General features: G+C 41.1%; 1 non-coding gene across 1 annotated transcript; it reads right to left on the minus strand.

Annotated features, from left to right (window-relative positions):
• Positions 1 to 4,909: 4,909 nt before the first annotated feature.
• Trnas-gga (transfer RNA serine (anticodon GGA)) lies at positions 4,910 to 4,984 on the minus strand. The gene has a single exon. It is a non-coding gene; the product is annotated as a tRNA-Ser (tRNA).
• Positions 4,985 to 6,885: the final 1,901 nt, after the last annotated feature.

The following is a 6,885-nucleotide window of genomic DNA, read 5'->3' on the forward strand; positions in this document are numbered from 1 at the left end:
AGAAGACGCGGGCAATCATCCATCCAAGAGCTGGCCAAGACCGACAGCACTTACTTCGGACATATGACGGGAAAAGGTATCACCACTGCAACAAGACCATTGGCGAACTATTATTCAGCCAGTCACAAATCACACGGCGCCGAAAAATGCATAGCGCCGAGTTGTCCTTGTCAGATACACTCTGCAGACATTTACTTGATGGATCGGCTTCTCCACCGGCAGGCTTCACTAATACAAGATTTCTCCAAACTTGTCTGGGACGAGAGGCTCCCATCTTGGACTTAGATACAAACAGTGAGAAACTTCAGGTTGAAAGACAAATCTTTTGTAACGACATACAGTAATTACATACTTCAACCTGAAAACTTGTTTGCCGTTAGAAGCTCAACGTGCTTTTAACTGCGGCAATAGATTTACACACATATTCTTCTGTAGAATATTTATGTACTAACATTCGGAAATCATCGTACGCTTCCAGGGACTATAAATGTTTTCTCCATACAAGCATTCGCCTTAATCACATTGTAGATCCCTTGTCCAGATTTGCCAAGGCATTGGCCTATTACTTTTCAGTGGTTGTGATACCATCTGGTTATTATGAATTTAATTACCTACGAGTGTAATAAACTGAGTTCCTTGAGATCCTCATCTCATTTCATAGTCACATGAATTCCTTTGTCATGCCTTTGATGCGATGATCTACTTATGTCAGATATAAAGAACCAATAGTATGTTGAATTAAAGAGGCCAATCAAAGTTCTCTGATGAGTCACGCCATAGGGCATAGCCTTTCAAGATACAGATGTAGATGTAATCTGTATCCTGCTCTCTGCTCCCGGAAAGTGTAGCCCACAGCACGGCGCTGTGGCAGTATTTCGCACGAAATTTCTGAAAACACTTAACATGTCCTATGTCACACACGTAACATGAGTCCCAATATGTCGGGAAATGTTACATGACTGAACTTCAATCACAAAGTCCAGAGGAGTGGAGAAAGATGGCCATACTTTCTTATACATATCTGTACGCTATAACAATCGTATAGCTATTTGCCATACCAATCGTAGAAGTGTCTGTGTGTCTTCTCTCATAACTCCAGGAAACTCTACTGGTTGTTCCTCATAATCCATAGGCTAGCATGTTTTTAAAATCTCGGAATCTAATTATGTTTTCAAACCGCTGTCACGTTAGATGGTAGGCTTTATAACTCTTACGCCACGATCACTGAAAAAAAGCGTTCTCATGCAAGTAAAGTCTTACCTAAACATTAGAAAATGTCAATTCTTTCGCCAAGATCTGCTAGCTTCGTTTGCTACTTTGTACCCCTGGATCATAGATTTTAGACTCTAGATGTGGTAATGGTGCTCTCCCTTAGATACCCTAGAATCCATAAGCCTGTGCAGTCATGCTGTGTGATGTGTCACCACAGTCTGAGCCTCCAGAAAGTACACAATCAAATAGTTTTGCATCAGCATGTCACAGGACAGAAGAGAAACTCAGACGAATTTGGGTCAGACTGATCGAGTGGTGAGGAGAGTGGAACTAAGTTGCCAGTGTTCTCTGATGGAAATAGCTACAACAATGCTGTCATTCTTTTCGGGTAACTGAGAAAGTCTGTTTTGTTATTTTCAGCACTGACTTCACGAAACAACCTTAACAGTAGGATGAGGGACAGATAACTGCACGAAATACACCAAGAAATGAATTGCAGATTGTCTCGAAAAGTATTTATGCATAAAAACATGAAACTTCAGCATACCTTATACTTCTCAAATTTTTCACTAATTATCGATCACCATGCGGTCGAGTTAAGTGGTACCATGTTTAGACAGGTGTCAACAGTACCATCTTGTTTTGTCCCAAAACGTTGCTCAGACCTTATTTAGAAGAACGTGAAACTTGTGAAAAGCTGTGGCAAATTTCAACAACCTGTGTATCCGTGGATTGAGATCAGTAGCAACACGCCATCTGGCTGCTACTGCATGTTTCTAATCGCAGCTGCTGAACAGTCTTTTCGTTTTGTTTAGAGAGCAGGGAAGAATCACGTTGATCCATGCAGTATCAGTTTAATGGCCTACTGCTGGTTTTCCTGTAGGTACAGGTCATTGCTGTAGATGCCCCCGCCCCCCCTTGTATAGTGACCTCTCTATAAGTTGTGCGTTGTGCCGTGTCTGCTTTCGATAGAAAGCAGACGTGTAATTTGTACAAATTTATCAAGTAACTATAAGAAAATAAGTTGAAAATGATCAGTTTAAATATGACTTCTTGTTTCTACAGAACTCTTCCAATGTTTGATATGATTACACTTAAGTGGTGTAATAAAATCTTTGCTCAAAAATAGAGAGCTCATTATCGAAAAAAATGTCCCACCATAATAAATCTAGAAAGACAGAACTGAAAAATTTTCAGCGAAATAATTGTTATCACCAAATGTACGATCTTTTGTAAAACAAGGTTAGTACCAAGATGGTACTGTATATTCTTGATTTATTGGTCCCATTCGTCTGGGTTAAATTCGGTGAACTGAAAGCATTTATTCTAAGCTCAACGGAGAATGTACGTATGATACATCCCCTTAAAAATTTGTGCCCAGGTCACTTTGGTTCGTTATCGGTGGTTTAGTACTGGTACCAGGCGGTCATGTTGTAACACCACAGCCCAACGCCTCATGCATTTTTAGCTACTTGATTTCATGGGCTTAAAACCCTTTTTTTGTAACTAAACATTTTTACGAATTTTATTAATAATCAGAATTTTTGAAAATGTAATGTGTGCTGAAAAGGTGCGTAAGTTATGTCACGTTCTAATATGTGCAGTAACGACACTCTGGTACGAAAATTGTACAGAGGCTGGTCCCGGTGGAGGTTCGAGTTCTCCCTCGGGCATGGGTGTGCGTGTTTGTCCTTAGGATAATTTAAGTTAAGTAGTGTGTAAGCTTAGGGACTTATACCTTAGCAGTTACGTCCCATAAGATTTCACACACATTTGAACCGTTTCACGGCTAGAGCGACACTCGCCTTCCAAGCGGTGGGAGAGCATACATTCACATGTGCCGTAAGGATGTTATTGTTTTTAATTATTTTCTACTTAGACAGCGACATATCTGTTGTATTTTTGCGTTCCACGCGTTAAAAAAATTATAAGAGACATGAATTATAGTGAAATACATATGACAACAGCCGAATAACAATGATTCAATTAAAATATGTACTTTCCTTGACACTTAAAAAAAATGTTATCTAATGATTCGCCCATTCTTACCCTTCACTCGACTTGATATATACATATTTTTGTGAAAGTAATTGTTTCTGCTTTAAAAGCGAGTATGTTGAATATGTTGAAGATTCTTGCCGTTTGTGGCCTAGATTTAGCAATATTTGGGGACAATCTTCTGTGTTGGGGTACACTTTTAAGGCTTTTGACGATTTATTATCACGTTTGTGTGCTTTTCCCTTAAGCTACAGTTGTGATGACTTATTTAGTAGGTTAGATAATGTAGGTATTACAGTACATAAAGTCGTACGTTCCACATTCACTGATTTGGCTGAAACTGAACGTACTGGACAAAACTCCATTTGCTGGGTAGATATGCGATGTTGTTTTACAAAAGTCAGGTCTTTTGGTGTTTACTAGCAATTTTTGTCATTAAAGCAAAACGACATTATTCAGTAGATGTCTCCACGTTACAAGAAACTCGTAAATAGCCTGTCCTGCAAAGTACCGTTCCGTACCTCCCAAGGTCCTTAAGAAACTAAACAATGACAAAATGGTGTCATTTTAAAGTTATTGTCGATTTTCGTGTCACTAAATAAACTTCCTAGTGCTAAAACTATGTTAGTATTCGCATTGATTTTGTATCGTATTCATAAGTGTCGCTTCCTGACCGTTTGGGGTGCTGCTATAGCTGTGGGCAACAAGAACGAGATGAAGTGTCGTGACTGTTACCTTAGGCTGTGGTAAACATGCTGAAAATGTCAGGGAAATTTATATTGTACGAAAACAAAAGAATATCTTTCAGGTTACAGAGATATCGTTGGGGCAAGAGCGTGCAGTCGTTGAAGGGAGAGCAGAGGGAAGTTGCGAAGCATCTGTGGTGTTGCACAGACATATGTGTCGGGGAGCAATTCCAAAAGCAGACTGTGATGGAATGAAGTTACAATACGAGGCAAGGCAAAATTTAAGTGAGCGAGCACGTATATGAGCATAGACCCGATCGGAAGAGGATTTTATAATTAATGAAGAATACTGTGTGGCCCAAATTTATTCCAGCTGCTCGCTAATCAAGCACAGCCTACTAACAATAATAAATTTCATAATAAGCATTACATCGCACCACAGGCAACTCTTCGCGAAGTAAGATCCAGCCAGTAGTTTTATCGATGTGTATCAGGCATGCCAGTATAAAAGTAGCCAACGACCTTGCCTCTGTGGTAACACCGGTTGCCGTCAGAACACCGAAGTTCAGCGCTAGCACTTGGATGGGTGAGTATCCGGTCTGCCGAGCGCTATTGGCAAGCGGGATGCACTCAGCCCTTGTGAGGCAAACTTAGGAGCTACTTGATTGAGAAGTAGCGGCTCCGGTCTCGGAAGTTGACATACGGCCGGGAGAGCGGTATGCTGACGACATGCCCCTCTGTATCCGCATCCAGTGACGCCTGTGGGCTGAGGATGACACGGCGGCCTGTCGGTACCGTTGACTCCTCATGACCTGTTCGGGAGGGGTTTAGTTTTTTAATACAATAGTAATTTGTTTGCAACATTAAAGTGCGTTTAGTCACAGCGTGAACTTTTTGAGTGAAACTTCATGGACTCAAGTCGTTAACCATCAACAGGGTCCTATCCCCCCTCACCATTATTTCCGAGTTAGTCATGAAGGAAAGAAGTTAAACTTCATGGCAGATTAAAACTGTGTGTCCGACCGAGACTCGAACTCGGGACCTTTGCCTTTCCCGGGCAAGTGCTCTACCAACTGAGCTACCGAAGCACGACTCACGTCCGATACTCACAGCTTTACTTCTGCCAGTATCCGTCTCCTACCTTCCAAACTTTACAGAAGCTCTTCTGCGAAACTTGCAGAACTAGCACTCCTGAAAGAAAGGATATTGCGCAGACATGGCTTAGCCACAGCCTGGGGGATGTTTCCAGAATGAGATTTTTACTCTGCAGCGGAGTGTGCGCTGATACGAAACTTCCTGGCAGATTAAAACTGTGTGCCCGACCGAGACTCGAACTCGGGACCTTTGCCTTTCGCGGGCAAGTGCTCTACCAACTGAGCTACCGAAGCACGACTCACGTCCGGTACTCACAGCTTTACTTCGGTAGCTCCGTTGGTAGAGCACTTGCCCGCGAAAGGCAAAGGTCCCGAGTTCGAGTCTCGGTCGGGCACACAGTTTTAATCTGCCAGGAAGTTTCATATCAGCGCACACTCCGCTGCAGAGTGAAAATCTCATTAAGGAAAGAAGTACTTGAAAGAAAACAGATTCAGCTAAATTTACAGTTGATTTTCACTCTAGTAATTATTGTAATAAAAAGCAGTAGTAGCTATAGGTGTTTATATAGCGTTGCATTACTGCTGCAGACTAAAAGCGATTTAAATGTAGTCCATATCTCTATGACAGAACTATGCTGTCGCTCTTGTAGTCAAAATAATTTTATGCTTTTATGTTGCGTTCTGCAAATGATATGTGCTTATATCTACATAATATTAGTATTGAGAGATAGTTGTTGCGAGGTGTAAAAGTTTTTACGGTGTCATTTGAAAAGAAATCAGTAAATTTGGTCACGATTATGTAAACTTGGGAATGAGCAACAGTACTGTGATGCAGACTTGCGAACGGACAGTGGTACTTCGAGCTGCCCAATATAATATAGGTTTTACGAAGTGTTTGTAGGCTTTCAAAAATATAGTTAACATCTTTGCATTCCAAATTAACGTCTTTACCCGTTATGTTAGACTCGTTTTCCACGTCTAAGCTCGCGCGAATGTGTTTTGTTTAGTTACCGCATTATCCTTCTTGCCCATATACTCGAGATTTCAATCGTTACAGTCATTTATCAAGTTTGACTTCCATTCGTTTTGGAGTTGTCGATCGATTTTATTCTGTAGTCTAAATACATTCAAACAATTTTCGTGTAGAAAATTACAGCTAACTACAGCGAAAACTTATTACCATTTTTTACATTTCGATCGTTATTATACATAGTAAATATTGTTTAACTGTCTATATTCTATCGGTATATACTGATTTTCAGATTCGATGCCTTGTTTCAGTTAATTACGGACATTAGGTACAAGTCTCACAAAAAAGTCTTTTTTATACACCGGAGAGTATAGGTACGTTGTAGTGTGCTGTCCAGCGTTAAGTCATCGCAGGGAGGTGGTGTTTATGCACCAGTAGATTATATATAAATATTTAGAACATTAAGTGGACCTGTAGATGTGACATAATGGAAGAAGGACCTTATCGTGTTTGGACGTGCCCATAACCACACCGTCAGTAAGACTGATCGTTTTGTGGGCGTATCAACGTGAGCTATTCAGTTAGTATATGAGGAATGCCGTGACACTCGTAGCCAGGTAACGCACCGTAAGTACAGTGTTTGAAGAAAAATCCTAGCCGACATGGATTGGAAACGAGTATCAAGCCTTTCCCAGGACAATCAAATGGAAATCTGGGTCAATGCCAGCCAGTTTCCGAGCGAACATTACGGAGGGGACTGTAGGCAGTTGAGATCTGGAGGCCGCTACCTCGCAAAAGGCTAGTGGTACATAGAGTTACACCTTCTGAATGGGCCGAACAACACATAAGCTGGATTGGGGTGTAGTGTGGTACGACGTGTTGAAGATTTTCTCTCTTTTTCAAATGATGGATGGCGTAGAGGCTC

This window comes from Schistocerca gregaria, chromosome 7 (genome assembly GCF_023897955.1).
Source record: "Schistocerca gregaria isolate iqSchGreg1 chromosome 7, iqSchGreg1.2, whole genome shotgun sequence".
Classification (NCBI taxonomy): Eukaryota; Metazoa; Arthropoda; class Insecta; order Orthoptera; family Acrididae; genus Schistocerca; species Schistocerca gregaria.